The sequence below is a fragment of the Bactrocera latifrons genome, unplaced genomic scaffold (genome assembly GCF_001853355.1).
Source record: "Bactrocera latifrons isolate USDA-ARS-PBARC rearing strain unplaced genomic scaffold, ASM185335v1 scaffold_118, whole genome shotgun sequence".
In the NCBI taxonomy this organism is placed as follows: domain Eukaryota; kingdom Metazoa; phylum Arthropoda; class Insecta; order Diptera; family Tephritidae; genus Bactrocera; species Bactrocera latifrons.
The window spans coordinates 228,851-237,245 of record NW_017534608.1 but is presented as its reverse complement, the minus strand read 5'-3'; the positions used below and the strand labels follow the sequence as shown (position 1 = coordinate 237,245).

At 36.3% G+C, this 8,395-nt stretch overlaps 1 protein-coding gene across 2 annotated transcripts in view; it reads left to right on the top strand.

Annotated features, from left to right (window-relative positions):
• The window catches only part of LOC108978159 (dual specificity protein kinase splA), a 91,330-nt gene that overhangs the window by 65,392 nt on the left and 17,543 nt on the right, over positions 1-8,395 (top strand). The gene's annotated exons all lie outside the window — the stretch shown is intronic.

Below are 8,395 nucleotides of genomic sequence, written 5' to 3'. Positions count from 1 at the left end.
ATTTCGTACATGTCATCAGGGTGTTAAGAAAATATTACATACCGAATTTTATTGAAATCGGTCGAGTACTTCCTGAGATATGGTTTTTGGTCCATAAGTGGGCGACGCCACGCCCATTTTCAATTTTTAAAGAAATCCTGAGTGCAGCTTCTTTCTGATATTTCTTCCGTAAAATTTAGTGTTTTTGACGTTTTTCGTTAATCGGTTAACACACTTTTAGTGATTTTCAACATAATCTTTGTATGGGTGGTGGGCGTGGTTATTATCAGATTTCTTCCATTTTTGAGCTTCTTCGAACTTAGCCTTCTTATGGAGCCAAGAAATACGAGTACCAAGTTTCATCATGATATCTCAATTTTTACTCAAGTTACAGCTTGTACGGACGGACGGACAGACAGACATCCGGATTTCAACTCTACTCGTCACCCTGATCACTTTGGTGTATATAACCCTATATCTGACTCTTTTAGTTTTAGGACTTACAAGCAACCGTTATGTGAACAAAACTATAATACTCTCTTTAGCAACATTGTTGCGAGAGTATAAAAAAACGGAGCGCCCTGTTTGACGTGATTTCAACCCTTGTAGAGATCTAAAACACAAAAAACAAGAAAATTCTTCATTAGTAAGGATGTTGTTATCCGGTTGACCACTTTCAACAAAAAAAAAAAAAATTACAAAACAACAAAATGGCTTCGACTTGAAAAAATTTTTTTTTTTAAATACTTCAAATCAAAAGTAAGAAAAAGGCAGAAACGATAGAGCATTGTATAAAAAAGATATATACCAAATTTCAAAGGGATCGGTTCAGTAGAACTTGAGATATCATGTCAACCACCTCAAAAAAAGTAGTTTCGAGAAAAACGCGTTTAAAGTTTAGGAGACAATTTTAGTGAACACGGACGCCACGTCAAAAAATCGCCTGTATCTCCGAAAATAAGTCGAATTTTGAAAAATCATTCCAAGGTCATATTTTTGAAAGTCTAAACTTTCAAAATATGCAAAAAAAAACGATTTTTTTCAAAATTCTAGCCCGGAATACCCTCTTAGGTGATAAACACCGTAAGACTCCATTCGCGTTCGTCAAAAATATAAATATCCCACCATGGATGTTTGAAAGAGAGTTACTTTGCCCAATGAAACCACAATTAGTCGAATAAGATCCGCTGGGCGCGCATAGACATGGGTTGACAAACAGGTTGGCTGTGTTTTTAAGCTTTGAAGTTAAGATCTCGACGTATAATGCTCCAAGTCRTTCCACACGTCAGTCCGAGCTGGTGCGAACGGCACCGAATCGACTCTCCACGGTCGTGATGTTTACTTTCAGGTGCGGTTGCGTGCTGGACATGGTCTATTCGGTCGAATATTATCTAATAATGAATGCTGAATCTCAAGATGAGTGATCGTGTGCCGAATATGTTGATCATAAGTTTAGCGAAGCGCGCSAAACACATTCTTTACAGAACGTGAATTGTTGTAATRAAGTTGAACAATTCGTAAATGTTGTTCAGGCATAAGTCTTTCMRTRATGAAATGCCAAACAATATTGAACAAAAATAAAACGACAGCTTGACACAATGTACCATGTACCATGTACTCACAACAAACTCGTTGTCAGTCTTTGAAGCCCTTTAGGATAGAGATTAGCAATTAATATACGCGAAGAGACTATAAGTAATTAGCAAAAGCCGAGTAAACCTAATTTTATTAAGAAAAAAATTTCTTTGAAACATTTTCCAGTTCATCATACGCCCACTTTTATATTTCTGTGGAAGTTTTAAAGTGAGCGTGCCGACCAACCTCAACCCCACCCCCAACCGAATACTCWAGTTATTAATATAACTTTAATTAGTTTTTAAAGGATGCTTAAATATTCTGTTTCTGTTTTTGTATTATCTTTTACAGGGCACTAGTAGCATTCCTCCACACTTTTGAAGCTAAGATTGCGCACATACCAACCTCGAGCTTAAAAGTTCATTCCTTTCGCTCTTAATTCCCTGTCACGCTCTGTAAATCCTTTTATCATCGCTGTTTCATTTGTTTGAAGTGTACTTATATTTGAAATCAAATTTTTGGTGGAATTCCGCACAAGAGTCACTCTAAGTAGCACGCTTGCCTTCAGCACATTTTTTGCCACAGCATTAAAATTGTGTTAAACTTACGCTTCTGCCTGCGACACCCCTTCGCTCTTCGCACTCCTGCTGTTAACGAGTGCTAATGTCTGTAATTTGAGTTGCACTCTTCAAGTGTTTGTCCATTTGAGACTTTATGCGAAAGTTCAGCTGCTTATTAGCTGGCGTGAAAAGTTGCCAAAGTGGTTGACATTGCGCCGAGGAGCATTCGTGCAGCGGACTTAAGTCACAGCTAAAAATGAGCAAAATAAATACTCGAAAAAAAAACAAAAGGCAACAAGGAAAACATGCACCAAAAGAGACATAGGAAACGCAGGGCAGGCAAAGTTTATTTAAAAAGTGTGTGGAAGAGCTGCAAAAGTTCTGTGGCAAAAAGCTTGAAAACATCAAAAGCGAGCGAAGAAAGCAATTAACCAACGTAATTTGATTAAAAATTTTAATTTTTTTTATTAATTTTTTAGTTTCACTTCGCTAGCAGTCTAAATTAGCTAGTTTATACTACATGCACACTTTTTATGAACTTCTATATATGTATGTATGTGGGTAAATATAGTTACTATATTTCTGTGTTGAGTTGCGTTTACAAATTTTAAGAGCGCAAATTAATTACTCCATCAAAAGTTCATAGTCAAAATAGTGTAGATAGGTAGGTAGCGCACAGTGTTAGATGCATTAGGGTGGAATCAACAATTTCGGAGTTTTGACGTTTTAATTTTCTTCGAATATTTTTTTGTTCTTGTAGTATCATAACCCATAATTGAACCCATTATGCTCAATCTATATTTAATGGCTACTGTTGCATGAATCTATAATTTCAAGAGCCCAAATGTGCAGACTCGATTTACAAACGGAGGGATGTCGCTTTTGAAGGTCGAGCGGATTCGGTTCTTGTACAAGCTGTATTTTATACGTTTTTACTTTACGATCTCGACGTAAAATGCGTCAATTCGTTCCATACGTCTGTCCGAGTTGGGACCGAATTGACTTTCTACGGCCTTCTTGTGCACTCTCAGCTGCGGCTTCCATATTTTCTTTACTGGGTGCTGCACCTGGTCTATTCGGTCGAATATTATCGTATAATGAATACTGGGCTTCAAGATGGCTGATGGTCGGTTATGTTGATCATACAAGGAGTGTTCCAAAGTACACAAGACTTTTAAAAAACGAACAGACAACAATTGGGTTTCGCGAGAATCAATTTTTTTTATTCAAAATAGCCCCCTTCTGCTTGAATGCAGCTTTTTGCACGATCCAAAAGCATGTCGAATGAGTGTTTTAGCTCGTTGACCGGTATGGCCGTCAGTATGGCGGGGCAAGTCTTTTGAATGATCTCTACGTCTGCATAACGCTTTCCTTTCATGGGCAAATGCATTTTTCCAAAAAGCTGAATATCGCATTAACGGATAGAACAAATTCTGTGTGGACACTGCCCTTGGAATCATAAAAGCAAATTACTTTTAACTTCTGCATGCGCGATTTTTTTGGTTTCGGCTCGTCCGTTGCCTTCCATTCAGCACTCTGGCGTTTCGTTTTTGGATTATATATTGTATAGGAATTTTTTGTCCTTTTTGACATCTTTAATAATGTCCTTCGATTGTTGGATTCTGAGCAATTTTTGGTCGATAAATCGATATCTTGAAGATGTCCAATTCCATTTCCATGAATTTCAATGACGATTTTGGGCTGATTTTTGATGAATTCACGCACAGTGAGTCACAGGTGATCACGGGTTTTGATTGGCCCACATGTTGATCGTCATTTATGTCCTCACGACCACTTTGGAAACGTTGAAACCCCTCGTGCACTCTGCATAGACAGTAATCGCAATAAACTTATGTTGGCACTTTGTTCCAATACAGGTGCATTTAGCGCAATTGCTGCAACTCAAGTGACGGCGAAATTTTCGTTTATTTCCTAAAAATGGTTAAACTCCACTTTCGTGAACAATGCATCTAACTAACAGTTTATTAGGCGATCAAAACTTTTTCCCTGTAATTGATACTCGTGTGCTTGTGTGCGCATAGTTCCCGCTCTTTCACTGTTGGTTAATAAAGTATGCATTAAGCGAGTTTTTTTCATATTTTCCATATTTTGCAAATTTTACATTGTCGAAATATTTCGCTTTTGAAGTGATGCTCATAAATTTATTAGACTCCTTTTGTAAATTGCTCCTTTGTGGCCGGTGACAAATAAAGCTTGTAAAACTTTTATCACTTCGCCATTGTTAAACGCCCGCACATACATACGCGTCTGCGAGTCATATATAGCGGTAGAGCTTTGTTCGCAGTGCATCAAAAGCGGCATGTGTGCGTGTGTGTTCGTGGTGGCAAGGTAGCAATCGCATTTAATGCATTTTGAATTACGGTGAAAATAGTGCGCTTCACGCTCCCATACGAGCGGTTGGCTCGTAAATGCAACTTAAGTGGTGTGTGTGTCTTAGAGTTTGGCGCTTGTAATTTATATTACATTTGCGTGGGTGTGTATGGGTTTGTGCACGTGTAATAACAATAAAGCGCTTGAAAAACAGTTTCAATAAAGATGTGCTGGCAATAAAAGTTTATAAGGAATGTGGGTAAAAGTTGCGAGTGTTCAGTGAGGAATTCCGTTTGATCTTGTGGTTTCGAATTGCTGCGAGTAATTCTTTATTTTGTTTTAAGATTCATATAATACTCGATAATAACTAAGAAGGACTTAGACTTACGGTTATTAAAGCTGCTAAGCATGTCTTTTGTCATCACTATAGTCAAGACTTAAAACAAATCAATTTTGCCACTTGTATTAAACTGAGCTCACGGACGTTAACTCAAAATGCTGTTAAAAATCAGTATGTTAAAATACGAAAAGACTTTTAGACCAATAATTGATGTCTTGGCTAAGCCTCTCTAATATTCCCCTTCTCAAAAAAATATCTGTTTACCGTCAAGGAACTTTGTGAGAGTACTGATGCAAATTGTGTGGTTCAGGCTTCCTTATTTTTGATAAAATTGCAAAAAATTAACACATTTTATGTAAACGCTCACATATTACTCATACACCATTCTGCACATTGAAAAACTTTTGCTTCGGACTACTAAGTTCAAATACAACTTATCCCGAAACAAAAACGAAATCGTTAAAATGATAAAAAGTAACTTTAACATAAACTTAATTTTATGCTTTTATGATATGTTGTCCATAAAATTTTTAAATGAAACAAAAAGAAAAATTTAATCACAAACTGGAATCTTTTTACAACAAAAAAACTTTAAATAATTATAACAAAACAAGTAAGGAATATCTAAGTTTGGGTGCGACGGTATGATTTGCAGGCTCGTAAGGTAAAGTGATATATGAGAGATTCGGATATACTTCAATTAAAATACAAGACAAGAAGATAAATAGTCACTAGAATTTCGGAATTTCTTTAGGATTTTTTACATACATATATATCACTAGAAGTGAAGCGATAGTTCGAAAGGACGTACCACTTTTACCCATTTCCTGTAAAACATGTCATGCCCGAATTTCAAAACCACAACTCACAGTTCGACCGACTTTTTCGGTACAAAATCAGCCATAAGAAATTAGCCATTATAATCCGATTTCGACAATGCTTGGGGTTAAGAACTTAAATTAAAAACTTAAACTACTTATATTATATTTACAAATTTTTTTGGCGAATGAAGAAATATTGGCAGTCGAAAAAGTCTTTTGTCAAAAGATGTCATTGTAGTGGTAAGAATATCTCCAGTGCTTTCAATCACATTGTATCATACCATATCGTGTTCGAAATGTGAGATTTTAAGCTTCATTTAACAAAAAAACAAAAAAAAAAAAAAAAAAATTCGGGAAAGTTGAAAAAAAATTGCAGCTGTGAGTAAAAATAACGCAGAAATTCAATTTTCATGATGCGTGTGCAGCAATGCCATGCCGATCAACCTGTCTTGAAGCATGATCGTCTTCAGCTACGTTTTCATGCGGCGAAGTATCGAAAAAGGGCGTTCAAAGCTCGCATTCGTCACAGGAATTGTGCAGAATATGCAAAGAATACTATGGGGTATAGGTGTAAATTGCAGTTCTTCAACGTTTCCAAAGCAGTGGTCGGTAACTTGCTATCTTTTGACTTTTGCTTCTGCGCCCAATGGCACTGCCAGTGATCAAGTTCACTTTTGAGCTTCAAACGCCGCACCACATTGTCATTATCCAAAAGGCCTTTGATTTCCCATTTTTTTAGTTTCCCATTTCTGTAGTTTTAAAAAGCACACACTTTTTCTGGAAGCAGCAAACTCAGTTGAAATACATCCAATACTTCTCTAGAAAAGCGCGTCTTGAAGTCTTCGTCGATTGAATTCAACAGAGGATTATACTCTGGGACCCTATAGCATTCTTCGCAAGTTCTCATGCAGAAATTTTCACGTTTTGCTTGTCAGCCACTGATTCTTCGTTTTTCTTCGTCAACTTTCAGCCGCCGTTAATTTTTCCTGTTCGAAAATGTGCATCAGCTTTTTGTCATCGATTTCGGAACGTTATAAACAGCGTATCTATCTTCTTTAATTCATCTGCCAGAACAATTTATTCTTTCTGAAGGAATATATGAAAAAAAAAACTTTTGCGAAAATAGGCATTTTTTGGCTGTCAAAACCGACACATTAAATCTTTTAGGGAATTCCATCGTGTCTACTTTTAAAAAATATTTAGCTTACAAGCGCCTCTCACTACTGCGATCCCCTATACCAAATTACAGTTTTGCATCTAAATTTGGTGCTTAGTTGTGGCACTTAATAAGTCTTTGTTTAATAGCGTTTTCTGATCATGGATGTGGTTGTGGCAACGGCCATCTGCAGTAATGGCCGTCGTTTGGTGCCAATGAATATACTTGTAGGTAATAACAGTGGTGTTTCGTTAGTTTCACTATTATTTAAAAACATATATAAATACAATAAATTTTTAGACAAAAGTAACTAATTAAAGAGAAACTTGAAAATATTTCATTAAATTATTATTATTATAAATTTCGAAATCTGTTCGAAATCCGCTTTTTGTAATGAACTCTTAATTAACCATGTGTGCACTTAACTAATTCCACTTTGATGCCTAAGTAATGGGTAACAAATATTTCAACCGAATAAATAATTGGATTCCACTTGTTAATAAAAACGCACTTCAATAAAATTTTTTTATATAAAAGCGGTTGTGTTTAAAACTCTAAAAATAGTTACACATATCACTAAAATAGTTGAAACAGCAGATGCTTTGGCGCGTTATGCACTTGCCGCAGTTAGTTGTTTTAATTGAAAAGTGAAATTGTCGCACACTCCCAAAAACAAAAAGTCCTTCCCTACTATAAAAGCAGTTAAATTTAAAGTAATGGTTCACAATAAAATTTATTTCCATACACTTTATTTTCGGCGCTGCGAACTCAATTAAAATCATTTGAAAGCGTGCAAAGCCATAAACCTGCAAAGAATTGCCTCATTCACACCGACACCCACACACTCACACACCCACAGGTATCTGCTGAATTTTTAAATGAGTTAATTTCAAACTTTTGTTGCGATTAAACGAATTGGCATGAAAATATTGTGCTCGCGTCGAACGCAGTTGCACAGTGATTACTTTATTTCAGCTGCAGAAGTAGGTCACTCATACGCCCCTACGCACCAATTGTGTCTGCTGCATCTGCCGCTATACAAGCACTTTAATTTGATTTCTATGTTTGTGCGAATATGTGGTGAGAGTGTGTGACTTGCTTTGTAACGAAAGGTTTGTCTTTTAAATGCACATGACATCAAAGGAATTGTGTAACAGCTGTAATACGTTTGCTCTATCCATCGCAAGTGGGCTGAGGTTACGTATACGTCATTCCACAAGTGGGCAAAGAAACTTATTTAAAAATTCAGTTTAACAGTAAATGACCAGCAAGAAACTGGAATACGCTTGTGGAGAGATTGACATGGCCAATGGCTATCCTGTATGATTACTATTTCTTTATTTAAGATTTTTTTTTTTCAGACATTCACTATTGCGTGTAAATATTTTTTCGAACTTTTCTGAAGCTTTAGATATTGGGACATTATTCTAGATTATTATTATTATTTTTTTCTTTTTTTGGTTCAGATGGGAAGGAGGGTTGAAAGCGTAGGTATGCTCACGTAGCAATTTCTCGCAACCCCACTACGTCATCAGCTGCTAATTTTTGAAAAGTGAGTCACCTGTCTCTTATACACATCTAGATGTGTATAAGAGACAGCATGTATACTGCACACAAAAGTGCGGGTGTGTTT